Source organism: Sus scrofa, chromosome X (assembly GCF_000003025.6).
Source record: "Sus scrofa isolate TJ Tabasco breed Duroc chromosome X, Sscrofa11.1, whole genome shotgun sequence".
Classification (NCBI taxonomy): domain Eukaryota; kingdom Metazoa; phylum Chordata; class Mammalia; order Artiodactyla; family Suidae; genus Sus; species Sus scrofa.
The window spans coordinates 2,630,951-2,639,697 of record NC_010461.5 but is presented as its reverse complement, the minus strand read 5'-3'; the positions used below and the strand labels follow the sequence as shown (position 1 = coordinate 2,639,697).

Below are 8,747 nucleotides of genomic sequence, written 5' to 3'. Positions count from 1 at the left end.
AAAAAAAAAAAAAAAAACCTTTAGCCTCCTAGGCCTTCCCTGAGTTTCAGAACAAATTTAATCAGAGAAGTGAGAAAATTCAGAAATAAAGGAAAACCGTCAAGCAAGACAAACTAAGAAGAGTTTAGCCATTCGACAAAGTCAAGGACCTCAAGAACCTTAAGTTCCTCCTCAAGGACTACAGGTAATATTCTGAGCCATGTCTGGTGAGCCCTTGTGCAGGGCTAAAACCCCCACCAGGTGGAAGAAGTTAATTGTATGCTGCCCACAGCGTGGAGACCCCAGACCAGCTGGAACCGGAAGGTGGTTGATGTTGATTCCCAATGATCTCACCGCCAACCAATCAGAAGGGTGTCTGTGAGCTGATTAAACCCCCCCTACAACTGCCTCCCTGGCCCTGTCTTTAAAAACCCTTCCCAGAAAGTCACGGGGGCTAGTTAAGCACCAGGAGTCTTCTAAGCACACGGAGAGTCGTCTCCTGGCTTGGCGCCTGCAGTAATGCTCTTCACCAAAATTCGGGTTCAGGAGACAGGCTTGGCTTCTGTGTGGTGAGCAGACGTAAGTTTGGTTCAGTCACATTTCATGAAAAATACACCTCATTTTCTCGGAGGACGTGGTATTGATTTTATGAGTGTGAGAAAATGACAACAAAGCTGTGTCCTATAATTATTTTTAAAAATACCTATGTATCTAGCCTATGAAAATAGGCTTGTGGTCAACGTTGATCTCAGTGAATTCCATAGATTTTTATTGGGAATTGAGAATTAGAGAACAGACCTTCCTTTCTTTACTTGAAGCCCATAAGCAGATGGCGCTCTGACGTCTTAGGAGTTGTCCTTTTATTTCAAATGAAATTATTACACCAGCATTGACTTCTGCTCCAAAAAAGCACACTTAGTTGTATAGATGGACTTACATCCAAGGAGAATTTTGCACAGCACCGGTTTACAAAAGCCAGTCCATCTGATTCTGTTTTAATTTGATTCTCTTCAAACACGGTTCTGTTTTAATTTGATTCTCTCCAAACACAGGTGTGATGACCGTTTTTAACTCCACGGCGATTTTGAAGACCAGGAACGTTCATGGGAAACACGTTCCATTTGATGTGAGCGTCTCCTCTGAGTTTCCTTGTGGTGTCTGCCTCCCAAAGCCTTCTTCCTCCCTCCTCCGTACCTGATCAAGCACAGGTGAAGGAATGAAGTCATTGCTCTAGACCTGCCACCCAAGAGTCAGGATGCAGACACATCACCAAAGGTAAGATCACAACGTATATATTTATCTCTTTTATACACGACCTGAAATGCCAGCCAGTCACTAATACTTAAGGACTACATCCATCCAGAAATAGGATGACATCAAAACTTGTGTCGAGAACACAGGTGATTCTCAGCTATGAGGTGGTTAAAATACACCTGTTAAAACCAACGTGTTGATTGTGCCAGGAAGACTTCTTTCTTAGTTGAGTCATGAAACCTCTGGGTGTTTTTTTCACTCCTCCTCTTCACAGAATTTCACCTGGACTCAATGTACATCTTTCAGCTTCACCTACGTCTGATCCTTCTCCTGTCAGTTCTTCTAAATTATTGGGTTTTTTTGTTTTTTGTTTTTGCAACCCTGTGACATCACTTTTTGTGCAACCCCGCTGAGCTGAAATTTTTCCAGAGGAGCCCATCCTAGCCGACACCCCATCATTCAACATTTTATAGCTAGACCTCTGAGAAAAGCCAGGTCATTCATGTAGAGACACATACAACCTGATTCTTATAATCTCAAAAAGTGGTAAAATTGGAAGCAATTTTTTTTTGGCTTGCATTAGTGCTTTGACAAGAGGAGTCTGCCTCTCACTAGGTATGCTGTCTGTTTTGTTTTTTGCTCTCGAACAAGGAGAAAGATGAAGAGTTCCAACATAGTTGTTTAATAAAATGGATGTATTGCTGCGCCAACAGCTCATTTTAAGAAGCAGAGAAAAGTTTAGATTTTATGTGATGTTAATTTTTATATATTATATATTTAATACACATTTTTTATTATTTTCTGGTCGCACCAGCAGCGTACAGACATTCCTGGGCAGGGATGGAACCCGAGCCACAGCAGTGACAACACCAGATCCTTAACCCTGAGCCACCAGGGAACACCATACATTTTTTAAATTAACATGTTGGCCTAGAAATGAATGAAATCGCAGATTATAAGGGGCTCACAGATAAGGAGAAAAGATGTGTGGTTGCCAAAGGGGAGAGGGAGGGAGTGGGATGGATGGGGAGTTGGGGGTTGGTAGCTGCAAACGATGACATTTAGGTTGGATCAGCAAGGAGGTCCTGCTGTGTAGCACAGGGAACTCTATCCAGTCTCTTGGGACAGACCACGATGGAAGATAATTTAAGAAAGGGAATATATATATATATATATATATATATATATATGCATGACTGGGTCACTGTGCCGTGTGGCACAAAGTGGCACAACACTGTACATCAAGGATCCTTTAATAAAAAACTGAAAAAATACATCAAAAAGTCAAATTATAGGGGACGATTGACCTGAACACATTTAATATATAAAAGGTATTAGTCTGCGTTCTTTGTGTATTTTTGAATCCAGACATCACATCATTCTAACAAACTGCTCTCAATGTGTCTCCACTGAGGCATTCTTTGCCTTACGTTTCATCTTTCTGATGTATCCATCATGGAAAAAAGCAGGAAAGAGTCTCCCTCCTTACAGGGGTGAAAATAGACTCATGAGGATTCAGATGGACTAAAGCCATGGTCCCTCTCCTCGGGAGAACCAGACAAGTCCATCCGGTATTGGGTAAGCCCCTCCCCTCATGGCTCTTCATGAATTTCAAGATTCATGAATTTCAAGTCTCAAGACGGCCCATATAATTAGTCCCTTTAATCCCACTTAACCAAAACAAAGTAACTCTTGCCTTCAATTATAATAATGGAATGGCCAGGGCATCAAACCTCCAGACTTAGCAAGTGGACCTCTTCCCAAGGATCACCTGTCACCACTTCTTCAAGGCCCGTCAGTGCCTTCAGAATTTCCCGGCAGCACTTCCACTAATTGTGCGGCTAGGACCAAGTCCTTGGCAGAAAAACGTTTCTGGCTACCCTGGGTGACCATTTGTGGAGTAGAAACTCAAGTTCACAGATAAAGAGAGCAGATGTGTGGTTGCCAAGGAGGAGAGTCGTGCAGAGACATGTTTCTTTGAAAACTCCATCTCATCCTGCTTTACTTTTTCCCATCTTCATTCTTTACTTTATTCCATCTTCCTGCTTGAAAAACAGTCATAGTGCTGGTAAATGACTTAAGCTTAAGAACAAAGACCTAAAGGCATAAATGGCTTAAGCTTAAGAACTGTTACGTGCCTAGAGGTCAGAGTAAGAGTTTAACCCTTTACCACCTAAGTGGCTTTTTAAATAGTAAAAGAACTTAAAAAATAGTAAACAAACCCTATATCCTCCACCCATAGTCCCACCTCACTTGATCTCATCTAAAGAGCACAATAAAAGCGTGTGGTTTCTTGAGACAGGGCTCTTGCTCCCTGAGACCTCGAGTCCCTGGTTCCCACCTTTATGTCTCTGTGTCTTGTTTTATGTTAACTCTTTTCCTTAAGTTCTTCAGCCCCATCCTGCTGAGCTGGTCTCGGCAGAGGTGGAGGGGGGAGCGAGTGGGATGGACGGGGAGTTTGGGGTTCATAGATGCAAACTAGGACATTGAGAATGGAGAAGCCATGAGGTCCTGCTGTGCAGCACAGGGAACTCTATCCAGTCTCTTGGGATAGACCAGGATGGAAGAGAATATATGTATTTTGTATGCTCTGTTCTTTAACCTTCTATTTTTCTTGTACCTATTCCACGAGGTTTGTTTGTTTGCCTAGTTTCAAGAGAATTAAGGGCATAGAAAATGAGGATGCAACTAGAGACTCTCATCCTAAGTGAAGTGAGTCAGAAAGAGAAAGACAAATACCATATGATATCATTTGTATGTGGAATAAAAAATACGGCAGAACTGAACCTAGCTACAGAACTGAAACAGACTCACAGACACAGAGAACAGACTTGTGGTTGCCAAGGGGGAGCGGGAGGGAGTGGGATGGACGGGGAGTTTGGTGTTGGTAGATGCAAACTACGACACCGAGACTGGATAAGCCGTGAGGTCCTGCCGTACAGCACAGGGAACTCTATCCAGTCTCTTGGGATAGACCAGGATGGAAGATAGTATGAGAACAGGAATGGATCTATATGTATGACTGGGTCACTTTGCTGCCCAGCAGAAATGGGCACAACATACATCAACTAGAATTTTAAAAAAAGAAACACAAGTCATGCTTTGAAAGAACGGTGATCTTAAGATTTATTTGAAACTCCTATAAAAGGTGGTTCCTCTCCTGAAATAGTTGCCCACTACAGACAGACCAAGGCGGTGGGCACTGGTCACCACGTCCAGACTCTCTTCATTGGATCACGGCCTGTAATCACCCACAGCTGTGAGCTGCTAGCTGTTAATTTCACACAGCTCCATTCTTTTCCAGAACAAGGTCCTTCCAGAGTGGCCCGACTTTGGTGCTGTTGACAACTGAGGCTGGATCCTTTAGGGTGGGGGCTGATCAGGAGGATGGGCAACTCCAGCGGAAGGTACAAGTCCTTTGAATTTCCCCGGCCCCATTTTGCTGCCATGCCTGGCTCACCAGCCTTTCTTAGGAATAAGTCATTTAGGTCAGATGCTGCTCGAGGGAATTCTGCCCAAGAGAAGCATGTATTTCCATGCCATCCTATTCCTTCTCCTCCTTTCCCTTGCCTCCTTTCTGTCTCCCCTCTCTTTGCTCTCCCTTCCTCCTCCTCTTCTTAGCAGGCACCATCAGCAGGTATTCCATCACATATTTCATGCGTGTTAATTCCTATGTACTTAGCATCCTTTTACATGAGAACCAGGGGCATTAGAAGGAGGGAGAACCTCGCCCGTGGGCTCACGGGTGACTCATGACAGGTAGGAGGTGAGCTGGAGCCACATTTGAAGGATAATTCTGGACGCCAGCATGCCCAAAGGGCCAAGCCAACTCTAAAGCATGCTACACATCTGCTGTTTGTTTGGCGACCTGACAACGTCACCGCTGTAGTTAAAAAGGGATCACACACAGCATTTGCCACAGAGAAGGAACTCTCTTGATGGTCCCTTCCTGCTGAGATTCAAATCGAGTGCAGAGATTATTTGTAAAGCCAAACACCTGTGGCAGGACAGAAGCAGAATGCATTAGAGTACATATTATATAATATAGGTATGACCCTATTGTGTGTTGGTGGGTATGTATTCTTATAAAACGATTGAGGAATTCCCTGGTGGCCAAACAGTTAAGGATATAGCATTGTACTGCTATGACTTGGGTTCGATCCCTAGCCTAGGAATGTCTGCATGCCGCAGGTACAGCCAAAAAAATTTAGTAAGATTAATTATTAATTAAAAGTTAATAAGATAATCAAGATTATTAATTATTCATCTTTTTAATAGGGTCGCAACCGAAAACTATGGCAGGGCTACACACAGGTCTGAAATCTGTGCCCTTTTTTTTCACATTGAGAAAGTGCAGAGGGGAGTTCCCGTCGTGGCGAAGTGGTTAACGAATCCGACTAGGAACCATGAGGTTGCGGGTTCGATCCCTGCCCTTGCTCAGTGGGTTAACGATCCAGCGTTGCCGTGAGCTGTGGTGTAGGTTGCAGATGCAGCTCGGATCCCACGTTGCTGTGGCTCTGGCGTAGGCTGGCGGCTACAGCTCCGATTCGACCCCTAGCCTGGGAACCTCCATATGCCGCGGGAGTGGCCTAAGAAATGGCAAAAAGACAAAAAAAAAAAAAAAAAAAAAAAAAAAAAAAAAAAAGAAAGAAAAGAAAGTGCAGAGAGGTTCTTTGCAGAGAAACTGCCCAGCAATTAGTTTTAGGGTCTGAGCTGCACTCTTTGTTTGCCTTGATTGTATGCTAGAGGCCTTGAGCCCCTTAATAAGTCATTGTCATTCCACTTGGGTCCCCAACCCCCTAATTCAATGCAGAAGTCATCCCTCTGGATGGGAAAATAAACGAGGGCTGAAGTCAGCTTCCTTGATGTTTTAACATTCCGTTTTAATATCAACTCCTCCTTTAAGATCCGTAAACATTGGGAGGAACGGCCTTGCTCCATTTCTGCAGTGAGCTGGCTCTTTATGTTTCTAAATTCTCAACAACCTGCTGTGCTCATCTGCCACTGTCCCTGGACCTGCAGATTTCTGTCTCTTCTCTGCCACATTTCCTCTGATGCCACTCTATCTTTATTTTGAGAGAGAGGAGCTTTTATTTCCAACAGCGGGAGATAGAGTCATGACATAAACGCTTGTAATCCAGGCCACGATTTCAGGAGTACCAAATTCCAGGTTCAGATCATCTGCTCTGGAATAGACTCCCTCATGGTCAAAATTGGACAGAGCTCTGCTAGCCTCCAGGTACATATCCGTCCTGCACGCCAATGGGCTCAGCCTGGAAAGACTGCATGTTATTTACTGAGTAGCAGGCCGTGCTAGTGTTGCCTGGGAGAATCATTTACTGTTGCCTGGTAAATAAATCCAGCTGCTCTATTCTCTAAGGCAGCCTGGATGCAGGGAGAAGCGGACAGGCAGCGGGCTCAGTTGCCAGCAGCTGCAAATCAGAGCTTACTCCCTGGTGAGACAGACAGTGCAGGGCCCGGGGAAGAACGCCTGGTGGGTTTTCTCTGCCTGGAGCATCTTCGAGAAGGCACGTTTCATCCACCCATAAGGTAGATTGCTCTCTCCATGTCCATCCAGTTTGCAAAGGCAGGTCAGTCTTCGCAGGGGCCTTCAGAACGCCCCACATGGCTTCTGGTGTGCCATGTTCCCCATTATTTTTGTCAGAATGTTTCAGGCACACTCCAAATTTCATGGAAATCTTTCCTGGAACTGTTGCATGCGCAAGAAATAGACAACGGTTTGGAGAATGAATGTTTGTTATGTAGCTGATGTGTATACACATAGCTAATAGATAGATAATAGATAAAATAGATAATAGTTATAGATAGATAAAATAGATGAGAGATGATGCATATAGATAGGTAGATGATATATATATATAGTTGATAGAGATAGTATAGATAGACGTTAAATAGAGATAATACAGATGATATAGATAATAGATAGGACAGATGATATAAATAGGTAGATAACAGATACAGATAGATGATAGAGATAGAAATATAGAGAGATGATATATAGAGAGAAATGATAAGATATAAATATAGATAGGGAGATAGATGGGTAGATAGATATACAAAGATGGCAGAGATAGGTAAATAGATTATAGATACAAATTAGGTGGATAGATAAAATACAATAAATATAGATAGATGGATAGTTAATAGAGATTATCGATATAGATAGATATAGATAGAAGGATGATAAGACAGATTACATAGCTAGATGGTAGATAATACGTATGATTATATCATCCTTAAGTGTTTATAGTTAACTATAACGTCCTTAAATTTACTGTTCATATATATTTTATGTTACAATTTTGGAACATCTGTTAAAGATCAAAAAGCATGTAATTAATGAAAATCAATTGCAAGTATGTCATTAGGGTAATTATCATTTGGGGGTACATTTAAAACTTGCCTTTCATTCAACAAAAAAGACTTTGGGTGTTTTCTAAAGATGACTTTAGAAGTTCCTATTGTGGCTCAGTGGTCATGAGCCTGACTCGTATCCATGAGGATGTGGGTTCGGTCCTTGGCCTCGCTGAGTAGGTTAAGAATCCAGTGTTGTCTTGAGCTGTGGTGTAGGTTGCAGACTCAGCTCGGATCTGGTGTTGCTGTGGCTATAGGCTGGCAACTGGAGCTTTGATTTGACTCTTAGCCTGGGAACCTCCAGATGCTGCAGGTGCAGCCCTAAAAAAAAAAAATTAAAAATAATAAAGTAAAAAAAAAAGTTAAAAAAAAAAGATGATTTCATGTGGCTTATATGGTTTTTCAGACTTAAGAGAGACAGAAGAAATGCCTTCTCCACGGGCAGATGGAGTGAGCAGTGTAGAATCCATCACCACAGTTCAAGGCATCTCAGAGACTCATTTCTGAAGCCAGGGCAGAAGAATCGTGCTGCATCTCTACAGAAACGTAGGTTTGTCAGCGGTTTCTGTTTTTGTTTCTCTCCCATTATTTTTCCAGGTATTTTTCTTCTTTCTTCTCTTGACTTCCTACCTCCTGCCCCTTCATGTTTTTTTCTTCCCTTCCTTCCTCTTCCTCCTCTAGGAAAACAGGGGACTTTTACTTTTGTGTACTGGCTGAAAAAAATGTAACATCAGGAGACACTTTGATAATCCTGTGATTGTGACCGTGATAAGGAGGAGAGAAGGAAGAACAGCAAAACTAATTTGTCCCCATACAAAATCACTCACCTTTTGCAGACAAACTGCCCATTTTCTCTATTCCATTCAAGCTACATTGGGTGGGAGAATTTCGATCATAAACTCCCTGAAGATGGCGTTCCCGTCATGGCTCAGTGGTTAACAAACCCAACTAGTATCCATGAGGACACAGGTTCGATCCTTGGCCTCGCTCAGTGGGTTAAGGATCCAGCATTGCTGTGAGCTGTGGTGTAAGTCGAAGACGCAGCTCAGATCCTGTGTCGCTGTGGCTGGGACGTAAGCTGGCAGCTACAGCTGCAATTCAACCCCTAGCCTGGAACTTCCATTTGCCCGCAGGTGCAG

General features: G+C 43.0%; 1 long non-coding RNA gene across 3 annotated transcripts in view; it reads left to right on the top strand.

Moving 5' to 3' along the window:
* The window catches only part of LOC102164143, a 100,897-nt gene continuing 92,183 nt past the window's right edge, over positions 34 to 8,747 (top strand). The window contains exons 1-4 of one of the 3 annotated variants that reach the window (XR_309173.3): positions 34 to 184; positions 1,032 to 1,254; positions 4,538 to 4,640; positions 8,015 to 8,154. This is a non-coding gene — a long non-coding RNA (uncharacterized LOC102164143). Of the gene's footprint in view, positions 185 to 1,031; positions 1,255 to 4,537; positions 4,641 to 8,014; positions 8,159 to 8,747 lie in introns of all 3 variants that reach the window. The other 2 variants (XR_001302502.2, XR_002340716.1) reach the window with 2 other exon arrangements.